General features: G+C 40.6%; 1 protein-coding gene across 4 annotated transcripts in view; it reads right to left on the bottom strand.

Moving 5' to 3' along the window:
* Positions 1-25870, bottom strand: part of TENM4 (teneurin transmembrane protein 4) — a 2707421-nt gene that overhangs the window by 1323795 nt on the left and 1357756 nt on the right. For all 4 annotated transcript variants that reach the window (XM_070274304.1, XM_070274303.1, XM_070274305.1 and 1 more), the window contains one exon: positions 21907-21984. The gene's annotated coding sequence lies outside the window, so the exon portion shown is untranslated. The remainder of the gene's footprint in view (positions 1-21906; positions 21985-25870) is intronic.

The following is a 25870-nucleotide window of genomic DNA, read 5'->3' as shown; positions in this document are numbered from 1 at the left end:
CATTTACACTGAATCATAGGAGGGGCTTATGGAAAGAACATTGACTAGGAATAAAGAGAGCTATGATCTAGTCAAAATAACACTCATAATTACTGTTTGCACTGCTCTATGCAGTTGAAAACACCTTTCGTAGTATTTGACCTTCACAACAACCCTACGGCACATGCTGTTATTTTTCCAAGAATCCAGTGCCTCACTAAGTCCTGCTGACTGTATGCCTTACCTGTATCTGGGTTCCAGCCCTCCCTCTCCATAACCACAGACACAGGCCTCCATCAAGCCTCATCACCTCTTACCTGGTGTATTTCAGGAGTTCAATAGCCTCCTCACTAGTCCTCCTTCCCTAGTTTCACACCTTCCATTTCATTCCCAACCCTTATGACAAAAGGCTCTTTCTAAAGCACAAACATGATCTTTCACTCCCCTATAGAAAATCTTTTAAATTCTATGCCTCCAAATTGCCATGTTATCCTTCCTTCCTTCCTTTCTTCCAGTGTTCTCTGTTGGGCACATTTGCCCTCATAAGTCTCCAATTAAAGTGGTAACAAGCACAGCTGCTTCAGTGGAGGCAGAGGTGCAGAACCCAAACAGCACTTGTTTGCCCCCCACTCTCTGTTTCATTCCCCTCTTCCTATCCCAAGTCAGTCATGGAACACAATTTGAAATGTCACTAGCCTGCAGAATCAAGTTCAGACTCCTCAGCTGAGGAAAGAGTCCACATTTAACCCGCCAGGCTCTCACTGAGGAATTAACTCAAGTTACAAAGACAATCCCAAAGGTGGGCCTCCCATGGCACAGAGCTGAGCTGATACATTTGGGGTGGGGAGAGGGCAGAGCAAATGGAGAACGACCAACAGACCAATATATGCATCTTCCAACCTTCTCTTTGATCAGATGGAACTTTTGCATTTACCCAAATGAAATATGCATACTTACACTTTAGAACCCTAGCACAAGTTGTTTTTTCAACCCAATGCCACAAATATCAGGTCCATAATCTCTGATTTCCCTGTCCTTCCTTTAGGCTATCTATTTTATCTCGTACATGCTTTTCTATACCACTCTATGCTTAACTCTATAATACCACCTACTGTGTACTAATAATGCATTTTTTTGTCTGTCTCTACCTGTAGACTTTAAGAAGAGGGAACATGTCTTATTCATCTTTCGAGCACTACCACCAGGGTTGCCACACAGTAGGTTCTCCATCAATATTTGTTGAAGGTGAGAATTTGTTTCACTAATAAACGAAAGTGCAGAAGATATAAACACTGGCTAATGGTGTGGCTGAGACTGTAATTTGTAGAAGATGACTATTTGTTTTATAAAAGGATTTGATTGACAAGAACTGAATTAATAAATGACTCTTCTCAAGACAAAGCTATTGTATTATGAGAGGTGAGCCGTCACCTCACCAATAAAATAAACTGACTAAAGTTGGGGCTGCAGGCTAATTTTAGAATCTGCATGGAATGAGATGATGTGTATGAGGGGAGAAAGAGAATAAAGAAGAAACATACAGGCAGGATACAGGGCTTTCTGGCAGCTGTAAACTGTGCCCTCAGTAATCTGAGCTTTTGACCAAGAAAATCAATGCCCAACAGTTGAAAGCTGATATTTGGGTGATCACCATAGAAACAGCATGACTCCCAGAATAGGTCAAGACTTGACTGTATCCAAATAAGTATATTATCATATCTTAAGAAAGAATATAGAGAACCAAAAAGGAGGGGTCCCCCTACCATGGGAAGTATGGAGAGAAAGAAAATTGACAGAGTGGTTCAAAAATCCCCCAGGGAAAAGACAGTGAATCCAGAAAGCATGAACATTCCAGTTGCTAGACAGAGAAGCTCCATCAGACCTTATCTTAGCTCTATGACAGTCTTCATTTCATTTATGCTTTCCTTTTGTTCATTTATTTAACATATGTATATAAAAATAGTCATTAAAATCACATGCTTTGGAGTCAAACAGATGCAGTTTCATTCCCCAATATTCTTCCTGACAAAAAATGAGACATTGAGTGGAACTCTTCTCACAGTACCTTAGGGCTTCCCATTATAATGTGCTACACCTGCCTTTAAACTGCCTGATGTCTGGAGCCTTCTCTGCCTGCAGCACCCAGCAGGCCAGAAAGGCTGGAGAATAATGCCTCCAAAACCATCCTCTGCAGACCTCAACCAATGACTTACGGAAGGTGGTGTATAAATACCCCAAATCCCTTGCTCTTCTGATGGGATAACTCTCAGATATGTGTTCTACTGACTGCCTGAGTTTTCCCAGAGGGATTAAATTCCAGCCGCCCATCCAGTGGTCTCTGGCTGGATAATGCACCCTTTATGGGCTGCTTTCCCTTTCCTACCTCACTGTCTTGCCCTCCTATGGATGTTTGCTGAGATCATCTCCCAAACAAACTGCTTGTACCTGAATCCTATTTTCAGGGTTTGTTTCTGGGGGATTCAAACTAAGAGAGTGATCATCTCTCTGAGTTTCATTTTCCTTTTCTGAAAATGCTGACCGTGGTTACCTAAATGCGACATGTGGAGAGTATATACGATAATACATGCAAAACGCTTAGCACAGTGCCTTGCACTTTTGAATGCCATAGACATGTTAGCTATAATTTTTATTATTGTTATTAAGAGCTCAATATGTGCTAGATACCATATTAGGTGCTGTAGAAAGAAAGGTGAACAAGATGCTACTCATCTCTGTCCACAGAGAACTTACAGTCTCATGGAAAATATGTTAACTATTATGCCACAAGATAGTGCTATATCATAAGCATATATCAAGACAAATTATAAGGAGAGAGCTGTATGGTGCTATGGGAGCACATACTATAATTTAGCCTGTTATTGGGGCCTCAGCGAACACTTCATAAGGAGTTGACATTTAAAGAATGATAGGAGTTGGCCAAATGCGTGTGTGTGTGCGGAGATGCTATTGTAGGTGGAGAAAATCATATGTCAAAAGACCTGTATATATGAGAAAAAAGTGAAGGGAAGTAGAAAGGAGACAGGGAAAAAGAGAAAGACTGTCCATAATTGCCTTCAAAGGAGAGACAAAAGTTCTCTTTAATCTGATCCCATATGCATCAAACAACCACTACTTCAGTTCCCAAGGTGTTTTTTCTTTTTGAGACTGGGGAACCAGACACATGTCTGGTGAGCAAACATTGCTATTTAGTCACTGAAATGAACATCTTTGCTGTTTAAGTGGATGCATTGATAGGTATCGTGGTTTAATTTGAATCTGTCTTGTGAGTTGAGTTACAGTCCAGCAAGTCCCTTAAGCTGTGTCAATTCTGAGCCACTAACACCATAGAGTTTATGGAGCCGAAAGGCTGAGAATAGGCCTGGGGCTGGGCCTATTCACAGGGGGATGCTGCTCATGAGTCTTCCTGGTGGCCTCTCTTCTTCTAGGGACATCCTCTTCTAGACATTGTCCCCTCAATCTATGTCAGCACCCAGCATCCACCCCCTACCCTCATCCCAGATTTTAGATCTCTCTCTTCTAATGCCAGGAAATGTACATCCTCGGCAACTTTATCAGCTAAGACCTTCAATGAAAGCCTGAGTGACCTTCCTTTCTCAAGCCCTGGGCCCTGGAGAAGTTATACATCAGACAGCTGTGGTAGGGTGAACTAAATATTACATGGGCAGCTCTTTGAACTCATAGAAGAGAAAGTGCTCAATAAATGCACATTATTATTATTGCTTCTGGCTGTAGACACTAGGGCATCTGAGGCCCCCTACATTTTAAATGTTTTTCTTCTTAGCGGTTGTAAGAAAACTTATCTGCTTGCAGGTATTACCCCAATAGTCTGTCTTGCCTTTAATGTTGAATAACTTCAACAGCCAACCATCATTGGAACTGCCACCACTCAGACAACATCAAAAAGACATATGTTTTATTCTTAATTGGGTGTTATGGATTGTTTTTATTTTGGGTATTACTGGAAAGAGGTATGAGCAGATTTTCCAGAATGGTGCAATAAAAATAAAATTTGATTGATTAATTCAATAACTATGGCTAGGAAGCATCTTGTGCAACAGTAGAGAGGAAATGCACAATGCCTTACAGACAGAGGCTGCAGAACTCATGTTTGTTTGAGAGATAGATGCTGGTTCCTTGGAGAAGAGCTTGTTCTTGAAAATACAAGTCAGAGTGAATGGCTTATTTTCCTCAGGAGTTTTATCTAGCGAGTTATAACTTTGGGCCATCAGGGTATAGGTGGTACAAATCATATTCGTAAAGCTCTATAGCAAGTCGCCCTCCATATTTACCATGATCCTATTGGCAGAAACACTTAGAACCTGCCTGTGGGTGGAATTCAGGGGCGTCCCAAGGAGAGGCCTGCTGAAGAGGTCATTGGTTCAGTCTTCATGCTAGGGAATTTCAATCAGGCATCCCAGAACTCAGGATATCATACACAAAATTTTTATGTGCATGTTTTTCTGTGGAAAGGATGATACTAGCTTCTCCAAGATGTCTATGAGTCCTCCAAAGGATAAGAATCACCACAGTGTAGTATATACTCATTTACAGGTGGCACTGGATGGTGTATGATGTTTTTACTACGTATTTGTGAGCCTAAAATGACCATTTGATCTGAAATGCATCTTTCCCCTGGGGATATTATCTAAAATTTGATTGGATTTACAGAAGCTGTGAAAGTCTCATTTAAGGAGAGGTCTCTGTGAACAAATTAGAGGTGGTGTGGACTCTTACTTATTCTTCAGGGCTCATTTCAAACGTAATTTCTTCAAAGGTAATTTCACTGCAACACCTTGCACCTATGTAATATGCATATATTTCTTTCAAATGTCTGCTTTCTGATTAGTGTTGGAGCTCCTTGGGGACAGAAACTCAGTCTTTTTCAAGATTACACTCCTGGACCACAACGTCAGGTAGACTCTATAAATGTGTATGGATTGAATAAATAGAAAGGGCTCCTCATGTGAAGGGAACTACACCAGCAGGGATCCTAGGAGGTCAGTGTGGAGCTCTGTGTTAACCATGCAACTTTATATTGTGAGTGACAGCTACCCTGATAGTTTAAGTCAAATTGGGAGATTTACTATTTACAAATGGTAGAAAGGAAGGAATGGGTTGGCCTCAGGAAAGATTGGATAGAGGGCTCAAACAGCATCAAGACCTTCTCATCACCTCTCTTCTCTGCTTCTGTTTCTCCATTGGCTGAATGTGTTCTCAGTGCTGACAGATTTTTCTCTCTGCAGTGGTGAACGCAGATAATCTCCCTGCTCAGTGTTTCACATTTATTACTTTCTCTAAATGGGCAAGAACTTTTCAGATAAGCAGACTAAATGTGCTTTCTTTAGTCTTACAAAGGAGGAAACAAAATCAGAGGGGTCAACTAATCCTAATAATGTCACACAGCCAGAAAGCAGTGAAGCAAAGAAAGAAACCTTTCAAAATGTGTTTGTGGAAGTGAGAAAGCCTGAGCGTCAGTATTACTTACAACCTTATTTACATATTGTGGCTCCATTGTCTGAGTGACAGTGAGCAAGTAACCGCGCCTTTCTGAGCTTTGGTCTTCCTAGCCTATAAATAGAGGGCAGAATAATATCAACTCCTCAGGGTTGGTTGAGATATACACACACACACACATACACACACAAATATATCATTTCACTTAATATATATTATTAAATGAATAATAATATACATTATTTAATATATATTAACATAGATTTACAAATATATCATTTCACTTAATATATGTTATTAATACATATCAATATATTACATATATAAAATGTACGTGTATATATGTATTTATATATATATATAAAAATAAATAAAATAAACCCACGTATATGAAAGTTCCTGGCACATAGTATAGATTGTCAACAAATATTGACAAAGTCAAGTACACAACCCATCTAGCAAGTGTACAAAACATGATTATGAAATGAACTTCATGGAACACCCTTCCACTCATTTAATTATTTGCCAACATTTGTTTTCTCTTTTCTCTCACATTCTCATCTACTTTTTTTGTTGTACTTTATTGTACTGAATTTGGCATGCTATTCCAAACACAAACACACATCCTTAGAAAGATCTCTCTATTCTTTCATTCATCTAAAAATGTTTATTGAGCCCCTCCTATAATAGGTGCCAGAGTCTGGAGGACACAGCAGTAGATAGGATAGATCATGTTCCTCCCTGTGTGGAGTTTACCTTCTATAGGAGAAATAGACTACACACTAGAAAATAAACAAACGTCTAATAAAAGTTCAGCTTGAAAAGATACAGACTGTGAAGAAAAAAGAAAGTGGCAGGGAGTAGAGAATGAGGAGAAGGTAAAATTTTGGGAACCGGGGCCATCAGAGTAATCTTCTCTAAGAAGCTTCAATGTAAACAAAAACTTGAGGAAAAGAAGAACTGATTGACACGTTACAAGAATGGTGATGGCAGAGGACACCCTAAGGGCAAAGGATCTAGTGAGCTAGCTTGTCTGCCTCTAAGATCTGCAAGAAAAGTAGAGCAAGTGAGGGGGAGACTATAGGAGATGAAGCTGGAAAGGTGGCCAGAGGACAGATCAGAGGATAGTGGAGGCGTTGCAGGCCATGGTAAAGTGCACATGCAACCTTCTACATGCACTGGAAAGCCAGGGGTGGGCCTGAGCAAGGAAGGGACTTGTATGATTTGCTGGGTGATGGACACACTGCAGGGGACAACGGTGGGAACAGAGACACCAATTTGGGGGCTATTGTGATTGAAAGAGGATGATGGGTTGAACAAGGTGTTCTGGAAGCAATGAGAGTAAATCAGAACTGGAAAATACGTTTCAGGTATTAGCTGACAGGATCTGCTGATGGAAGGAAGGAGAGTTTAAAGGTTACTTCAGTTTTAAAGGAAAAGAGGTAGACATTTAAAAATCTGTTTTCTAATAATAGCCAACATTTACTGAGCACTATATATCATGCTTTGTGCTACATCCTTTATAATTATTATGTCACTTAATACGTGTCCCCCATCACAAAATGTTTGTTTTCTTTTTTAACTCTAACTCTCTGTTTATGTAGAACTTGATCTCATGGGTTTTGTTCCCGATTCCCTACCAAGGGCTCAACACTTAAACTCACGACAGATCCAAATTTTAAAAATTTTAATCCTCTGAGTTTCCCAGAGGAGGGCTTTCTCACACATTCAACTACTGGTTCTTTGTTCTTCTATTTTTCAGATAATCACTTAGCCGTTCCAAGACCTGGCCTGCCTAACTATGCTGGCCCAGATCCCTGAGACAGGAGATTGGCCCCTCTATTCCTGGCACTCTTGTTCTTCAGTATTGTGAATTTATTTATGTATTTTTTTGTATATTTCTTATGCATGAAGAAAGAGGCACAGCGATTTGCACTACACCAAAAAATTTAAAAACAAAAATTCTTTAATCAACTCTTAAGTAGATGCTGTGAAAATAACAGAAGTTTCAGTAAGTTCAGCTCTTGGAGAATCAGATTAACTTCCTCACTGGTTTTCTGTACCTGAATGTTCATATAGTAAAGTGCCGTCCTTGTCATGTTTATTCCTATAGGCCAAGGTGAGTACCAGAACCCACATTTGCTTTGGCCATGACATGATTTCATGGTTACTCTACAAGATGGTAGGCACTGAATATCCAGTGTAACGTAAACAGCCATCTTCAAAATCAGTGACATCATTAATTACCAGTGCATAATGCAATTCTCATTCCTTAAAATTGAATCTTTACTGTTTCATGTTTTGGTAATTTTCATATAAATAATGAAACAAATGAGTAACACCTCAATTGGGTTTTGGGTAATGATTCATAATAAATACAAGCAATGTAAACTGAAGGAAGAATTAAAGATCACTGACAGTACTTGGATTGCTCCTGTCTTTTCTTCTATAGCACACTTGTGTATAGAACTTTATTGATTTGATGACATGTCCCTGGAGACCAGAGCTGAAAGGCTGGCATCCATTAGGCTGCTGGACACCATGATGCTCTCGTGTACCTAACCACACACAGTAGAGAGCATAATACTTGGGAGCCTGGAGGAGGAAGTTGTTCTCAAGTCAGCAAGGAAGGGAAATACATGTTCCATTGCTATGCTTATTTTAAAAAGGTATTCTATTAGCTAAGTTGATCTTGGTTTTGTACCTGACACTATAACTTGTGTCAATTATTTTACCAGCTGAGACCTCAGTTTCCCCTTTTCTAAAATCAATCGACAAGATCAGATGATCTCTCATATTCCTTTAGGCCATGATTTCCTGAGATTCTAGCTGTTCTTAAAAGCATAATCTCAAAGATAGCACAGTGAAAGATAAATTGATGAATGTTTGGGTCCAAATCAAATTTCTTTTATAATGGAGTCCCAAGTTAAAAAAAAAAAAGACAATTAAAAGAACAAGTAAAACCTTCATAAATTCTGCAATGCAAAGACATATGCATTCACAGCTGGGCAGGGTAAAAAAAAAAATCCTCCTTTAACTTCTAATCTTCCCAATCTAATAAAGGATAATCGAGTTTGGAAAGTTACAGAAGAAATTGAAAATCAGAACAGACCAATAACTGAGGACGAATCATAGAAAGCTCTTTAAAAACTGTCTGCCCAAAAGACATTACATCCTGAGAGATTTAATGGTGATTAGATTCAAGCATTCAAAAAATACAAGTACATTCATCATAATATATTCTGGAGAGTCGAAGTGGAAAAACTACCCAGTTCGTTCCACAAGGCAGACTTGATCCTGATCCCCAAAGGTGATGAGATACTATGCCGAAGGAAAAAAAAGGAAAACAAGACAATCTAAACCATGAACATAGATTCAAAACTCTAAATTAACTACTTGAAAATAGAGTGTAACAATCTAATATTGCTGATTCAATAATCCACTAGGAGTACACCCAGTTTCAATATAAGAAAATTGTATAATGCAATAGAAGTTTCTCAGTAGACTAACAATAAAAAACACAAGCAGATGATTATTTTAACATCCACTAAATGCATCTGATGAAATTTAATAACATTTCATTTCTCAAGTTGGAAAATAATTCTTCCTTAATATGGTAAATATTCCTACTTTAAACTCTCAACCAAATGATTCTTTATTAGGGTGCACCAGACACAGATCTCTAAATCAGAAATAAAACAAGTTCATCTGCCCTGTTGACTATTGTTTAACATTAGTTAAATAGGTCTAGTTGGCAGATAAAGAAATAAAATTGGTACACATTAAAAAGAAAGAAAAAAGTATCATAGATCAATAAGCCTTGTTTGCGATTCTGAAATCCAAAATTTTCTGAAAACTGAATATTTTGCATCACTCATTGGATGTGAAAACTGATTTGAACTGCTGCTGTCACTTAGTATGAATGTTTTACTGCTGCAGAAATATGAATATGTTTGGTTATGAGCATCTTCCCCATACCCTGCTGAGGGTATTATGTAACATATGGACTATGCACCATATCACCATTCAAAATTCTGAATTACAAGATATCTGGCCCAAAGGATTTTAGATAAAATGTTGTGAATCTCTATTATGTGCAGATGGCATGATTATATACCAAGGGCATTTTATAAATCAGATAATACTTGTTAGAATTAATAAAAAATGTTTACTGTAACTGACTGTAGTCAACAAAGTTAATGTTAAGATTGTTTGTTTATGCATCTGTCTACCCCCTACGTTGGTAACGTGCTGGAGGACATGAATTATGTTTTGTTCAGTCCTATATTACACGTGGCCAGAATATTTCTTAGCACAGAAAAAGTAAACAAACGTTATTTTAAACAACAAGAGATGAATGTATAAGTGAGAAAATCATTATTATTGTTTTCCAATTTTTTATTTTAACGTGTAGGTTTTATACAATTCCAATCAATATTCTAACAGGAATTTCAACTTTGTTTTGCTTTGTTTTAATTTGAAAACCCAAGAAAAGATTGAGAAAAAATTTATTTGGAAAAGTAAAACAGGCAGAAATAATAAAGAACATTCTTTAAAAGATAAGCAACTAAAAGAGAAACCAGGTGCATGCTGGGATCTTCACTTATTCTTTGAGTGATTTGAGGTAAATTGCCTCCTCTAAATACCAATGTCCTTGTGGGTAAAATAATCATCATAATCATAACCATAATAGTAACTGAGGCAGCAAAGCTTTTGGTACACTTCCTGACCAATTTTTTTCCTGAGAATTGTTTGTTCAATACCCACTTTGGCCATTTTCTCCATCAAGGTGTTGACCTCTCTTTTGTAAATCAATTGGTTTATTATAAATGTCATGCATGTCCTATGTGCTGAGTCACTGGACTTTATATCCTGTTATAGATTTTGGGTCTATTTTGAGGTGCTCTCTTCTATTTCACTGATATTTACAACTGTTTCTTCCCCAATACCATAGCATTTTCATATGGTAACTTTATATTTCAATATATGTTTGGGTGAGCCAGAATGGAACTAAGTGAGGAATTCAGGAAGCAAGTTGCTTTTGAATACTGTGTAAGGTAATGTTATTGGTATGAGTATTGTAAAAAAATAAATAACAGCAGCAACAGAATAAAATGGTGTTCTGTTTAATCCTTGCAGCAACCCCTTAGTAGGTATTGTTATTCCCATTTTATACATAAGAAATCTGGGATTCAGAGAGTATAAGTACCCTGATTCTCATGGTTTGTATATGGTAAGGCCAGAATTCATGTCCAGTCCTTTCCATACCTGGCCTGTCTTCCATCAATTGTTAACAGGAATTGCTTAGACAAAATAATGCTAGCAAAACACCATGTATGAAGCCTATAAAAATCTGTTGATACTTTTTCAACTATGAACTCATGAACAAAGAGACTGAGGTTGCACACGAGGAAAACCAGCTATGGAGAATGACCCCAAAGGAAGCCGGGACAGGAAGCCAGCCCGGGCTCAGAGGGCAGTGTTCATACAGACCAGGTATCGTCTCTCCTCCTCTCCTTTTTAACACAAGTTCTCAATAACTGAATGGAACGCAATTTTACTTTTTCCTGACCCAGACGCTAAGCAGAATCGCAAGAATTCAATACTGGCTTTAACTACTTACTGCGTTTCCCTAAATGGGGGTGGGACTTAGAAGAAAAAAAGAAGGCTCTATTTCCAGAAAGATACCGAATGGTTAGAGAGGGCTCAGCGGTGGGACCAGGGACAAGCACTTCAGAAAATCACAGTGCGTCACTCTCTTCTCTACCCAGTCCTAGGTTAATCCACAGACCTGCATCCCTCCTTACCTAGGATGCCCCTGCAACTCACACTGCACAGTCTGCATGCAAATTTACTCTGCTGGCCCTTAGCTTAGCACACAGCCCTTCCTTTCAGATGAAGATCCTCCCTGGTCTATTCCCAAGACTTCTTGGCTAAAACCCCTCACATTCACAGGTCCTTTTCCAGAGCAGCTATAATTGTCCCATCCTGTTTCTTCTACCTACTCTTCAGTTCCATTTAAGTAGAACTTACTGAGTGAACGTCACGGCCCAGCACTGTGCTAGGTCCCAGGAAGACAGTGACAATTAAAACAAAGACCGAGCTCTCAAGTGCCTCTCAGGTTACAGGGAGAAAGACACGCAGCCTGGATCGATCCTTTCAATTCTCAGAAATATGGCTAGTGATTTAAATATATACAAGCTAGGAAGGTTTAAGTTTCAGAGAAGCCAATCTTACAGAGGAATTTGAAAGATGAATAGGAGTTTGTCAGGCAGGCAAGGAAATAGAGAGCAAAGAGCACTCCAGGAAGAAGAATCAGCATGTGCAAAGGCATAACTGGTGCAGAAAAATAAAAGGAATGAGCGAGGAAGGAGAGTGAGGAGAAGCTGGGGACAGGCTCCTGAAGGGCATGGTATACGCGGAGGAATTCGGACTTTATTGCAAGGGCAATCAGCAGCAGCTGAGGTTTTACACGGAGGGATGATTACACAGATCCTTGTGCTTCACAATCATCTCAAGACTGGTATCACCCACAATCGCATCCCACAGATAAGATGGAATTTCCTTTGCTATAGGAATTTGTCCACTCCACCACTGGCTTAGCTGGATATAGCATTTGGACACTGTCCCTTTAACTATGCTCCTTCCCTTCCAAGGCCAGACTCTGCAGCAGAGGTCTTTTCTCCATTTTCTCCTGCCTGCCTCACAGTATTACCCAGTTCTGATAGGTTCTTACCACTGAAGAATAGTCCCTGGGCCACCAACACCTTTTTCACCTGGGAACTAGTTAAAAATACAGAATCTCAGGCCCTACTTAAGACCTACTAAGTGAGAATCTGAATTTCAACAAGTTCCCCAGGGGGTCATGTGCACATTAAGGTAGACTTTAATGCACTAAGTAGGTTTCACTATGGAGCTTGTTTGCACTGTGATGGAACTGCCATTTCTCATGCACCAGGGGTTAACAAAGAGAAGAGCAGAGGTGTGGAAGGAAACAGACATCCTTGAGTATGATCCCCAAGGTTAGATAATGCCTGAAGTTGGTGGGCTAGAAACATCCCTTGTTATTTCATAGTATAGAAATCTTGCTAGGTAAGTAGTAGGAATCTCATCTCACAGATAAAGTGAAGCTCAAAGGTCTGGAGCCTCACAGCCAGGATCATTTAATCTCATTGTATGTCCTCTTCTCCAGAGCTCTTCATGAACCCCAAGAAGAACAAATCCACCATCGCTACCGATCCAAATATCAAGGCTCTAACCCAGAAGGAAAAGATGCTTGCCAATCCTTCAATAACCAACTCTCTGTTCCCTTGAATGACCACCTTTCCATCTTAGGGGGGCTGTGTTTGGCTCAAATGCAAATGCTGTCTTAGAGGGTTAGAATTCCCACAGGGCCTCCCTGCACCTGCCATCTTGCCTTTTCCTCTTATGAAAACACTGCAGGTAGATTTAACATTCCATGTCTCATACCTGAATTCCAGATTCTCAGTCAGTACAGTCCTATCTCAGAGAGAGAAATCAAACAGCTGAAAAGCAGCTTGCCCTCAGAGAGGGAGGGAAAAGCAGATGGATTCGACATAACTGCCTAACAAAGTGTATTTATGAACATCATTGGAACAAATGTCTTCCCATAACTGCAGCCATCACCTCCTAATGTGACATCATGGAGACACTGCAAAACAAATAGGACTTATAACCTGATTTTCTGTCAGCTGATAATGGCATCACCCACCTCCAGCCTCCCTAGGTAGGCCGCATAAGACTCACAGCTTCCTTTGAACTTCTAAAGTACTTTGGGACTAAAAAACAAGAAAAGAAATAAAACAATATTTTAAAATACATACATTTCATCAGTAGCTTGTTTCTGAATGTATCAAGCAACTGATGAACACAGATACCTTAAAAGGTGCTGAAATGAATCACCAGGGGCTCAAATTCTTTGGAAATTGATCTGACAGTATGAGAATACAACCATTTTGATTTTAAAATTCAAAGCTTTTCTTTTCTTTGAGCCTTGATTTTCCAAGTGTCTTGGCTGTCCCCTTCTTTATACTTTCCCTGAGCTCCCAGCTAAGATCTTTCCTCTCTTTGTCCCCTTCTCTCCATTTTTGCTACCACTGCCCTAGTCCAGCACCCTCATCCCTCCATTTCTCATTTGGGATGTTGCACAAGCTTTCTGTTGGTCTCTCTGACTCAAAGCTCTTTTCTCTCCAAGCTGCCCTCTGCTGTGTATTATTCCTGTTTGCATACATGTCCTTTATTTTTCATTTAGACTGTGAACTCCTTCGAATTAGGGACCAGCCATGTCTCTTTTACTTTTCTGCCTCCAAAACTTTGGATAGAACATAGCACAATGCTATGGAATGGAATTAAAACTACTATTCAAAGAAAGATTTTACGAGCATACTACAATGGCTGTGCCTTCAGCACCAAAAAATGTGTCCTAGGAAACCCAGTACAGTATCAGCCTCTTTTTTTGTTGCAAACAGATTTTATAGATCATGACGGAAGATATCTTTCCAATTGTCCCGGCTGCCCCTTCTTTTCCGGCAGTCAGGGCCCATCCAGGATATATAGACATGAGGGGGAATCACACAGTTCTTTTCAGGTGAAATTCTATTAAAACGGACATCAAGCCTTTAGTATGTAACAAGGAGACACCCAAGCTCTGCCAGAGGGTGTGGGAAGGTTGGAGAGGTGCCCATCCTGTCAGCCTGGTGAAGCAAAATATCTATGGGCTGATTGATTATATGTATTTAATTTAAATCTGCTTCATGAACTGCAGACATTTATCTTAGGTGGGAAATTTCATGAATTCTAATACTATAGAATCACAGTAATCTCTTCTCAACTTGGAGTTCCTATTAAGTGCAATTCAGATTTATGTCAGTTTAGTTCTTTATACTTTCATGGAAACCTCAAGAACTTTTGTTTCAACTTATGTGTTATATCTTTATCAGTAATAAGTCTCATAATGTAATAAGAATGTGCCGGGAACTGTGCTAAGTGCCTGCTATGGTCTGAAAGTTTGTGTCCTCCCAAATTCGTATGTTGAAATCCTGCCCCTAAAGGTGATGGTAATAGTAGGTGAGGACATAAGTGATGAAGGTGGAGCCCTCATGGAGGGGATTAGTGCCTTATAGAACAGGCTCCAGAGAGATCCCTAGCCCCCTTCCAGCATGTGAGGACACAGTGAAAAGGTGCTGGCTTTGAACCAGGAAATGGCCCTCACCTGAGCATGCTGGCACCCTGATCTTGGACTTCCCAGACTCCAGAACTGGGAGAAATAAATTTCTATTGTTTATAAGCTACCCAGTCTGTAGTATTTTGTTATAGCAGCCTGAAATGATTAAGACAGACATCAAAGTGTGTTTAATGTTAATCCCATTTAACTTCACACAAATTTAAAGATAGATACCATAAAACCCCATGACAAAATACACATGGTAATTTCATACGTATGTTGACCAAGCATAATTATAACAATCATGATTTCACATATATGTTGTGATTGGTAACTAGCTTTCATCCTCTCTCCAACCCCTATTTCCAAACAGAAAAGGAGACTGAATAAAGTTATTTTCTGTAGATGGAGGTGAGGTTGGGCAATGAAATGTCAGTCAACTCTGTCTGGGAATCAAGGAGGCTGAAGATGGGTCCCAGAATCTCCAATATTCTCCTGGCCCAACAAGTTGAGACAAGACAGGCCACATCTAACTATAGGAGATTCCATTGAGCCATGTGATGCAGAATAGCCCCCACTGATGTTTAAGCTGCAGTGGCCTACTGCTACCCGAGGACGCCAAATCACAATAAGGAGCTGAATGGATTTAGATTGCCCAGGTGGACTCTTCAAACTTTCGGCCAGCAGACTCTAAAGGCTCTTCGGTTATTTCATTACTGCAACTCCTTGTTTTATGTGATTGATTTTTTATGGCCCACTTATCCTGTTATGGTAGGGCTCATTGTACTATTATCCCCCTAGTACAGATGAGAAAAGTGAGGTTCAGAAAAGTAAGCTTGCTCAGTCTTAAGGGTAGTAGGTGGTGGATCTGAAAAATGAAGCTGGATGAATCCATGCTTGTCATGACAACATGACTCCTAATAGTGAGTGGCTCTGACTATGTTCTGTGGGTCCAAGATTGTGCTATGCACTTTGTATGCATTATGTCACTTTATCTTTACAACGACCCAATGGAATTGAAGTAGTATTTCCCCATTTTACAGATGATTAGACTGAGGCTACTATAGTTAATTAACTTATCCAAGAATTCGCAGCTAGCAAATGTCAGAGATAGGACTCAAAGTTGGATCTCTATGACTCTAGAGCTATTGGGAAATAATTGGGGTTGGGCTAGATTAAAGAGTGAAAGAATTAATCATGGAGCAGAACAAGAATGATGGCTTTTGTAAATAAGCGTCGAGAGAAAGAAAGAGAACTGAATGTAAACTACCCCCCACTCCAACCTTGCACCTTCAAGGAGATGGAGGAGGGTACTGGAAGAAATAAGCTGACAGCACACGCTTTGAGCTAGCTTTGAGCTCGGGCAAATAGGTGGGACCCAGGAGGCTGATGTAATCAACTCTGGGCCATAAAATCAGAAAGGTCCTGAATATCTACATGGAGGACCAGACGCAGAAGGACTAAATTTCTCTTAGCATGCACCTGTCTACAACAAAGTAAAACAAATACACAAGCTGAAAGTTTCTCCTGGGGAAGAGATAGTACATAAGACTGACTTGTTCAATCCTGTTATTTTATTTTATTTTGTTATTTTTTTAAAGGATTATTTAATTTAATTAATTTATTTATTTTTGGTGAGGAAGATTGGCCCTCAGCTAACATCTGTGCCAATCTTCCTCTATTTTGTACGTGGAACACTGCCACAGCATGGCTTGATGAGTGGTGCATAGGTCTGCACTCAGGATCCGAAACTGTGAATAGAGGGCTGCTGAAGCAGAGCGCAGGAACTTAAACACTACACCACCGGGCCAGCCCCTCAATCCTCTTATTTTAAATTGGAAACGTGTAAACTGTCATTGACATTCTCGTTATTGAATGTGCCATTTTTATTATTTATTGACTTTATTGAATATGAAAAGGCATTTAAAGAGATTTCTGAGGGTCACCACAACCTCAGGCCCCTAAACAGTATTTTTTCTTATACCGACTTAAGATCATGAAGCTTCTTCAAACAAGAAGAATGGCCACAGGTATTTCTCAGGACCTAACCCTGCAGTTGGGGATAGGCTGCTACTCTTGTACCTACTTTGACCAAGAAATAGGCCCTGAAGTGCTTTGAATGCTGTGCTGGTCTCCAGCAGCTTGCAGGGAGGCAGGATCTTAAACACAGCTCCGAGAAGCTGGACCAGCATCCCCGCTATGCCCTGTCAAGCTGCATCCATCGGATTAGGTTAGGAGTTAAGATGTTACACAATGTGACCAATTGGATCAGAAGCAATAACACAACCTGTCAGCCAGTGCTTTCCTGACAATTCTGGGGTAAAGAGATTGCCCATTAGAATGCAGAGGAGGGAAGGGGTGCCTGGTGTGGGGGAAGGGATGAAAAGGCTTATTTACAAAAGTGGTGCTTGGTGGGGACGGAATAGGAAATGAGTCTAATTTCCCTAGCTTTATTCTAGCGTTTTGCTTGCAAGCTACAGCACCAGAAGCCTTTTCTTAGAGGACAAGAGCTGCAAAACTCACATGCAGCATTTCAGGAGCCGGATGGTCTCCCGGGAACAAGGTCAGACAAAAAGATTTGTGAGGGCTTCTGTTTCACAAGGGTGAGGAAGGGTCACCTCAGCCAACCCTGTGCTCCGACGAGGCCAGGAAATGCAATTGAAGATGGAGCACACCTGGCGCCAACTCAGAGGTGATTGAATAGTGGCTTCGGTTTGTGGGCACTGGGGCCATGGGGTGGGCCTCAGCTCGGCGCAGATGAATACCCTGATGTTGACAGACAGGAAGCTCATGTGGCTCAGCTCTTGTCTGAACCATGGAGATGCTGCCCTTGAATATGTCTGCTAGGACTGACTTACAGACACGCCACCTTACAGAGATTCCAGTGGCAGAATATGCAAAGGAGGAAGGGATCATAGAGAGGGCACCTCACACTAAACATACACTCAGAGCTGTGACAAGCTCCAAATTTGCAACAGGTCATTGCTGGAGAATTCCTAACCACTGGATGATTCCCCCAGAGCTCCCTGCTCCCTTGCTCTAACTTGAAGCCTGCCTCATACACTGACCACACACAGGGCCATAGAGGCAAACTAAAGACTTCTTTTTGTTTGGGTGAATCCTCCTGGATTCTCTTCCTTTGTTCAACATAGATCTAAACCAGTTCCTTTGAAATTGAGAGGCAGTATCATGTGGCCATCAGGAAAATTGGTTCTGCAGCCATATTACCTGAGTTCATATCCCAGCTCCGTAGTGGCCTAGTTGCATGACCTTGGGAAAGTTGTTTGAACTCTTTGTGCCTCAATTTTGTCCTCTGCAAGATAGGGATGATATTAGTATCATTCTCATTTAAACGAGTTAACATGTGTACATAATGAACAGTGCCTGGTAGTTAGATGGCAAGTGCTCCATAAATTTTAGACATTTTATTTCTGACCCTTGGCTCTGCCTCTTCTTTCTGCCTTCTTAAGAGAAGTGTTGCCCTTCAGACTTAGAGTTCGTATTTGGTTTATGTTCTCAACACCTCACCATCTCTCAAGGACTTTGGTTTAGAGCTCCATGGTTTGGCTACCCAGATAAAATTTCTCTCTTTCTAGCCAGTCTTTGGAAAACTGACTTCTGGCATTAGCCATCTAGGCAAGCCAGTTCCCTGAGTTAAGACGTGGATTTCACCATCCAGATGTCTGTGGTGGAGAACTTTTACCCAAGTCATTAATTTGGAGGCTTCTTGACGTGATTCCCATCTTGTCTTCCTCCTCTCACAAACTGGCTCATCTGATTGAAAAGATCAGCCTGGAGACCTTCCTCCTCAGCTGACCTTATTCCTAAAGCATGTGACAAGTGCTTAATAAATACTTTTGACCAACTCTCCAGTCCCTTTTCTAGGCCTAGTCAACTGGTCATGAAGTGTTTTTCACCTCCATTTTGTAAAAGCATCAGCAGATCGTTCATTTGCCATCTGGCTCCCCAGAAGGAGGCGTCATCTCCTGAACATTCCGGGCAAGTCATTGAGTTGGCATTTTCTTGAGTTTATCATGCATCTTGGTGGCCTTGGGTGACCTATAGGCTATCATATTGCAAGCCTCAAGTCTTTGTCTGGAAATGCCGGGCAAATATACTCTCTTGCATGTGAGAACACAGTGAAGTGCTGTAGAAAGAGAGTCTGGGAAACGTAATCAACAATAACAAAGTTCGTAAAAACATGGGAGTCACATATGGAAACTATGACCTGAACAGTGGTTCTGTACAATGTCCAGGTGGCAGAGCACCTGGAAGTCACAGCACACCATGATGATTGCACAGCCCCAGTACAAAAGACACAGTTAATCCCAGTATCTTTACTAAGTATGACTTTTATGAGCAGAAAATGTGATTAGATTGCTGTGTATAAACGCAACAGAAAACCAGAGCAAAGGAATCCAAATCTATAAAAAAAATACATCATGACCTAAGCATGATCACCTATTTCTGAGTCTTTCCATTAACATCATTTGTAACATGTCTATCACTTTGGTCCCTGGCAGGTACACATGGAAGATCTAACAGAGCAGGTCCCAAAGTTTCAGGACAAAACTGAGGGAGGATAGTTTTAAAATGAGAACATTTTATCTATTAACCTATTTTTTTGTGTGAAAGAAAAAGCTTGGTATTGCTTGATTTTTAGAGAAATACTTTAGCGTAAGTGGAAATTTGCTGCCTTAGATTACTCCAAGTCATTAGAAGTTTGGGTAGAAGGAGGCAGAGGAGATTGGGACAACTTTCCTTCTAAGGACTCGTTAATTCCCTGACTCAGTTCTCTTTCTTGTGTTTCCCTCTCATATCTCTCCTATCTTAGGCCACTCACTGATTCTTTGGGGTGGATGAATCAAGAGTCTTATTCAAGTTGCCTTTTATTGACTACTCTCAGACTCTGGACCTCTGAGTCCTAAAAAAGGACATCCCATGTTCCTTTCATGCTCCCCTATGGAAAAGCCTGGGATGATCTATATCTCATTCCCTGGACACTTCTCCTCTCAAGCATCTCCTTTTGGTTCCTTCACAAGTGCCCTTCCCTTTCCTTAGCTTGTCTCTTATGTTGCTTCTTATAGCATAGAATCCCAGCTTGTCTTTCATTCTTAATGGTCCAAGTTTGTTTTCCTATTCAATGGCAGCCTTTCTGTTGGACCGGTCCGAACAGGTTTCAGTCGTGTTCTCACATATGAACCAAGGAAATTCTGCTATTCTGGTGTTCCTAAAGGACATTGCAATGCATAGGGAATTAGCAATCAATAGTCTGATCAAACAAAAAACCCAGCATCCCAAAGAATGAGAGTTCTTCTACAAGTGCCTGACATTCCCACAGCCCCTTCCTAGGAAAGAGGCCAAAGACTGTTTCTTCTACCTTTCATGTTTAAGCCATGTAGATTTGTTACCCTGGCCACACCTCAGTGGACCCTGTGTTTGCACAACGGCTACTTACAAACAACTGTGTGGTGGACTAGACTTTAGGGAGTCTGGGGACCTAGAGAATGTTTCACACAGGGACTCTTCCAACTAAGACATCCTACAAGGAATAGTGACAAATCAACTTAATCTGATCCTTCTACGTTAAGAATCTGGATGTGTGTGCGCTTCAGCATGACACAGAAGCCACAAGACAGACAGAAGCAGAGACAGCTGTAGTAGTGGGAATGGAGGGCAACGCTCATCTCCCTCTGCGTTGCAAGCATGGAGACGCTACAGGCAGAGGTGGTTCTCAGCAGTCATAAAGGTACAGTAAAATGAAGTGGTTCTGGCTACACCTCAGGGTCACTATTATGTGCTGAACGTCTTTCCTCTTCTTCATAAAACCTGACTGTGTTGTTGCTCAGATGGTTTCCTTACTTTTCCCGGTACTTTTAAAGTAATTCCCCATCAGCTGATGTAACTGGACTAGTCCTGTCTTCTTTGCAACCTGAGAGAGCATCACCAACACAGGGACATCCCACACAGTCTCTGTGGGAATTCTCTCTCTCAGACATGAGCTGTGATCAAAACCAAAGAATAAAACTTAAAAAAGCATAGAATATCCAATGATCCTCATGAATTCCTATAAAAATATGATATTGTATTTTCATTCATGCCCTGCTAAATACTGATTACTCTAAGCTAAAAAGATAACAGATTGTAAAACCTTAACCCCCAAAAAAGCCAAATGCAGAAATATCTTCTGATAGCCAATGTGGGAACACACTCAGAACCCCAGATTTGGTATAAAGATTATTGAAGACTCTTGAGATTCAGCAGATGCAGAAAGAAGCTGTCCTTCACGGAGCTTCCGTTATTTGACTAAAAGCAGAAACTTCTGAGAAATGAGGACTGCCTTAAATTCCCTCTTTGGGGTGGGTCTGCTCCCAGGAGAAAGACGAAGGGTAAAGCTACTATTAAATGCCATCTCTTGGGGAGTTTTATGGTTCTGAAGAAGATGAAAAGACCAACCATTCATACTTGTATAGACAAGTATTTATCACAAACTTTCTTATCTCCCATTTGTTCTCCCAAAAAACCCATCTGTCTTTCCTAAAGAAACCTATTTGTTCTTCTCATAGGAGCTTTTTCTTCCCCTCACTTTCCAATACTAAATTAGGTACAGAAGTCCCAATGTATAACCACTCCTTTGAATTACTCATCGCTGAGCGCTCTCAAATGTATGCTCTTTGCACGTGTAATTTTTTTCTCCTGTTACTCTGTCTTTTGTCAGTTTAATTCACAAGCCTCAAGTACTAAACCTAAGAGGGTAGAGGAAAAGTTTTTTCTCCCATACACCAAAGAATTTACTTGCCTACTTAAATATAGCCCTTTCCACGTTCAACTAGAATCTCTTTCAGTCAAGTTCAACAGAGGAAATCCTATTTATAAGGATTTTCTAAATGCTGGGCTTTCCTTTGGTATTGCAAACAAAGGTTCAATCCTCTCCTTTGGGCTTCTCCAAAGATTAAATTAAAAAAAAAAGCTTCACAAGGAAGAAAACCAATCCATTCAAGCCAAAAGAAATCTGCACATCTAATGCCAGTCACCTCCACCAACTGTGACAGACCCTACTGACAGAAGCTTGTTGAGAATGCCACTTTACAAGATTTTCCTCAAGACTAAAGAGAAAATGAAAATAGCACCACGGTTATTACTCTTCTCCTTTCCCTTGCCCGTCAGTGGGTTTCTGCAGACCACAATCACTTGAGTATAGAATAGGTATAAGAACGTTAATCATGCATAAAATTTAATTAATATGTGTGTATATATATGTATTTTACCTTAATTAGACATTTCCATCAGTGTCCAAGAAGGGCATTGTGAATTAAGCTTTCTTGGGAGCAGCAATACTATTTATCCTGGGAAAGAGAAAACACAGAGAGACACATAAACTCAGAGACTGCCTACTTTTCAATCTGGTGATTCATACTTTAGAAAAGAATAAGGGGATGGGAAAATGCGGGAGAGTTCTTCGTGGAAATGGTATAAGACAGCTAATAGTGGCAATTTGCCTAAACCCCCCAAAAAAGTATTAGGCGGTTTTCTTGGATCTTTCTTTTAAAGATTTCTAGGACTGTAAGCTGCTTCTTTTGAAAACAGGCTTGTATCCAATGCCTTCCTGGTGGGCAGGGACTATGTCTTGGAAGGGAGAGGAAAGAGGTTTTTGCATTAGAAACGCCTTGGTCAAATGGTTTAATCACTCAGAGTTTCATTTTCCTCATCTGTAAACTGAGAGCGATAATACCTTCCCCACAGGCCTGTGATAAGGATTAAGTAGGAGAAGACATGAAAAGCTCCCCCACAGCATCTTACACATAGTAGGCCCTGCATCATATTTGTTCCCCACAGTGCCTTACACATAGTAAGCCCTTCATACATATTGGTGCTTCTTTCCTGCGCAGTCCCCTCCCCTGGCCCTTTGCTTCTCTTATAATTACTTCCAACGCCTTATCACAGTGTTAGCTCTGTGGCATTTAACTGAAAAAACATAAAATGATGATTTCAAAATAGCTGCTTTAAAAATAAAACAAAAAGAGATGCCAGCTTCACATTCAATGGTAAGAATAGCTAACTGTGTTGCATGTTCCCCATGCGCCAGGCCCTGTACTGATCATTTTATAACCAGCATCTCTTTAGCCCTCGCAACAACCTTACAGAGAGGGTGATAGTAGAAAGCTGAGGCACGGGGAAGTTAAGTCCCTTCTTCCAGACTGCACAGCTACGAAGTGGTAGAGCTGGGATTTGCAACCACACAGCCTCTCCTCTGCCCTGTCCCCACCCCATCACTCCAGCTTCACCATGCTCTGCACCACAGGACTGTCATGTGCTCCAAATGATGTCACACACTCTATTTGAATTATCTCTTCCCCTCCCCTCTCTCCGTCCCTCCTTTCCTTCTCTGCCTTCCTTCAACCTTTGTTTTTAATCTGAATTCACTGTTTTATTTCGTTCTTCTGCCTTGCTTTGACAGATAGGACGGAATATTGATCACTGTGGGATAATTGGGATCTCTTCTTGGACTCAGCCTTTTACTAGCTGTGTCATTGCAGATGAGTCACTTAACTTGGAACTTTGGGCTTTTTTCCCTATAAAATGAATGTGTCAGACAAGATGATACCGAGAGACGCTTTCCAGTTTACCGGTCCTATGACTGGCCACTTTGGAAGCAGTTTTAGATCACGCCAGTATCACGAGCTTCATGGATATGTAGCAGTTGTACACTCTAACATAGTCACAAATTTGCCTGCTTTAGCTTAAGCTAAAATTCCAAATTTCTGAGAGGAGACGTTTATATTTACATACATTCTTTAAAGAGCTTACACATGAGGATACTGAAGTTCAAAGAGGTTAGGTAACTTACCCAAGGTCACACAGCAGTGTAGAGCCAAAGTCTGAATCCAAGTTTACCTGTCCCTACAACTCCTGTTCTTCACAATATCCCAACCTACCAGAAAGTACTGTACAGAGAAGTTAATTAACTCAAATTAGTCTCATTTCTGATCTTTGACTCAAAATTTAGGGTGGTAATAATAAAAATAGCTGGTAAGCATTGTGAACTTATTACGTGCAGCCAGCCATGTCAGAACTTTGCATATATGTTATCTCACTTAGCTTTCCCATCAAACCAATGCCAGGGACCATAATCATCCTTTTTGATAAATGAGGAAATTAAGGCACCAGAACTAACATTACTTGCCCAAGACACAGAGCTGATAAGTAGAGGATCTAGAATTTGAACCAAGAGTAACTAAAACATTGGTTCAGGTTACAATTTATTTTGTTCACTGGTATGTGGCAGTTATGATGCATTTTCAAGTTAATAAACTGGAGTTGTGACTACTGGAAGGGAAAGTTGGAGAAGGTTAGTGTGAGGGTGACCACAAAGACAGCCTTGTCATTTAGTAATTCACAGACTCCTATAAAGGAGAGAAGAAGGATGTTTTTTAGAAAGATTTGCCAGAGACTGCTGAGAACATGCCTCCTGAACTGTTTTCCCCATTAAAATCGCAAGCTATTGTCATTCTCTCTGACAACGAGAAACGAAATGACAAAATGAATTTAGGGGACGATGTTTGTCAGTGAGGTGTGCAGCGCGTCCTTCACACTTAGGGAGTCAGGCCTACGTGCTGTCTACCCTTGGGCGGAGGGAAACTGAGCTCCAAGGAGAAAGCAGGTGAAGCAAACAGCCCATGAGGGAAAGAGCCCTATTTATTTAGCTGGGTCCAGACTTACGGAGGAAAATGCCTTCCAGATGCATTCTAAACACGGCAACATGATTAGGATGGAGAAAGCAGGCAAGTCTGTTTGGCTTCTGTGGGGGATTTGTTTGTGTATTCTAATTGCATCATCATTTAGCTTTATTTCATCTGGAACCTGGCTGCCAAATGAGCGTATTGATTACCTGTCATGGATGCATATTTCTCAATTAAAAGCCATCAAGGCTTGTAAAATCTCAACCACGTCAAGACCTACGAGTGGATTTTAGGACGACTTTGAGTAGTCCCATTAGCCACTTTCCACTGAGCATCAACTATAAGGCTGGGACCTACAACTACATCTGCTGGCTTATTGAAATGTCACCCACCTTCAAAGGAAATATTGTTGTATTTCCGTCTTTTAAATGAGCAAACAGGCTCAGGAAGATTAAAAACATTGCCGAAGCCTGTATAATTAGTAAGTGGAGGACGAGGGCTTTGAATTCACCCACATAGCATTCAAATCCCACAGGTGTTTCAGGAGCACACAAGCAGTCCAGTGCACAGCATGGGCTGTAATGCCACGCTGCTTGGCTTGAAGCCCCAGCTCTATCACTTACTAGCTCTGTGATCTTGAATAAGTTTCTCACCATCTCTGTGTCTCAGTTTCCTTATCTCTAGAGCCAGGGAAATAATAGCTCACAGAGTGTTTAGGATTAAATGAATACTATTTATACGGCATTTAAACTAGCACCTAAGATAACGAATAACCATTATTTTTACATCCTCTGGATGCTGTGAAAGGAAACTGTAAATCTTTGACCTTCAAAAACTTGCTGTAGGCACTTTGTATTTCCAAAGACTTTGCAACAATTCAATTTTCCTCACAGCAGCCTAGTGCTTCAGGTCAGACCATGTCTTTCGCTCTCAGACTGAGACGTGAGGACCCACTGTGTTGAAATATTTCCATTCATATACTTCACGATCCTCATTATCGCATTTGAAGACACACCTAACAATGCTATTTATTTTTAATCACCACATGCTCTGGATACCTGAAGTCTACTCCTCTCAACAACCTCACAATTAGGTGCTAATATCTCCATTTCACAGATGAAAATGCTATGGGTCATAAAATCAAGATAATTTCCCCAAGTTCATATCGCTGGTATGTAGCAAGAGTGAGATTTGAACTTAAATCTGAACCCCTTCTAAATTCATGTGCTTGCCTCCAAATCATGGTTCTTAACCACTGATGATTTCTCCTTGTCCCCCTGGTGAACCGTTATTCGTCTGGTGAGATTCAACCCACAGATCTATCACCGTCCCTGATGTTTGTCTGTGGAACACATATTTTACAGAGCCCTGTCTACATTCTACTCTGCTCCATGTTGTGTGGACAGGGATGGACACAAGCATGGTCTCTGCATGAAGCTCACAGCCTAAGGGGGTGATATACAATCACACACTTGATATGTTGTAAGAAGGAAATGATGAAGATGCCAGGATGAAGAAAATCGAGGACAACAGGTCAGTAGATGGCACAGGG

The sequence above is a fragment of the Equus caballus genome, chromosome 7, assembly GCF_041296265.1.
Source record: "Equus caballus isolate H_3958 breed thoroughbred chromosome 7, TB-T2T, whole genome shotgun sequence".
NCBI classification, from domain to species: Eukaryota; Metazoa; Chordata; class Mammalia; order Perissodactyla; family Equidae; genus Equus; species Equus caballus.
The sequence above is the reverse complement of the archived record's forward strand: the minus strand, read 5'-3'. Positions and strand labels throughout refer to the sequence as shown.